The sequence below is a fragment of the Pundamilia nyererei genome, unplaced genomic scaffold (assembly GCF_000239375.1).
Source record: "Pundamilia nyererei isolate P.nyererei 1_Seehausen unplaced genomic scaffold, PunNye1.0 scaffold00059, whole genome shotgun sequence".
Taxonomy (NCBI): domain Eukaryota; kingdom Metazoa; phylum Chordata; class Actinopteri; order Cichliformes; family Cichlidae; genus Pundamilia; species Pundamilia nyererei.
The window spans coordinates 1,554,554-1,555,775 of record NW_005187460.1 but is presented as its reverse complement, the minus strand read 5'-3'; positions in this window follow the sequence as shown (position 1 = coordinate 1,555,775).

Genomic DNA, 1,222 nt, shown 5'->3' with positions numbered 1-1,222 from the left:
GACTTCAGGTTCCAGATAATAAGGGTTGTATCTGCTCCATCTCACCAGGAACACTCTGCAAACAAATGACAGAACTGAGTTTCACAAAGTTACTGGGTAGTTTGTGTCTGCTGACAGTGTCTCACTGTCAGCTGAAGAAAAAAAATTAAACTAATCCTAATCTATCAAAAAAAAAAAAACTTTTTTCGTTTCGCTAAAGCAAATGGTTATGATTGAGGTCATCACCAATTATAACTCAGAGTTAATCAATTGGACTATTTACAAGTAATCTATCACATTAAAACTGTTCAAATATTTTTCACTTTCCTATGGTCACGTATCCTTGAAAACCCTACTGTAAAGCACAAGGCTAAGACCCAAGTACACAGTAAACAGCACCACTAAATAAATTCAATAACAGACTGTCAATAAATGTCTCTGTAAATCAGGAATTTCTTCATTATTTGTCAGTCAATCACCAAATATTCTAGTATTTCTTCTTCTTTCTTTTCTTTTTTTTTTTTAAATTTAGGCACTCTCAGCTTCTTCCCAGAATTATATAGCTGTGAACTAAATATCTGGATTACAGGCTGCTGGTCAAACAAAGCAAGATACTCTAAAAGATGTCCACAGTCACCACCCACTTCATTTGACACACCTTGCTAGTACTGGGTTGCCTTTTGCATTAATTTTCAATTATTTTGGCATAAAGTCAAAAAGGTGCTGGAAACATTCCTCAGAGATTTGGGTCCATATTGGCATGACAGCACACACAGTTGCTGCAGATTTGTCACACATCCATTATGTGAATCTCTTGTTCCATCACAAACTAACGATGGTTTATTGGAGATGAGATCTGGTGACTGTGGCAAGTTTGAGATCATGTGAGCTTTGTGACTTGGAGCATTCAGGAAGCAGCAAACCGAAGATGATTAACTCTGGTCATAAAGAGACGTGATCAGCAAAAACACTCAGGTAGGCTGTGGTGGTTAAATGAAAGTTGGTGCTAAGGTACTCAAGGAAAAATATCAACTACACCAATGCTGACCCCACCATCCAAACGTCGCAGCAGAAATCAAGACTCATTACACCAGGTAACGTATTTCCAATCTTTTTATCGAATTTTGTTGAGTCTGTGTAAATTGTAGCCTAATTTTCCTGTTCTTAGCTGACAGAGATGGCAGCCGGTGTGGACTTCTGCAGCTGGAGCTCATCTGCTTCACCTCTCTTCCTCATTCTGATG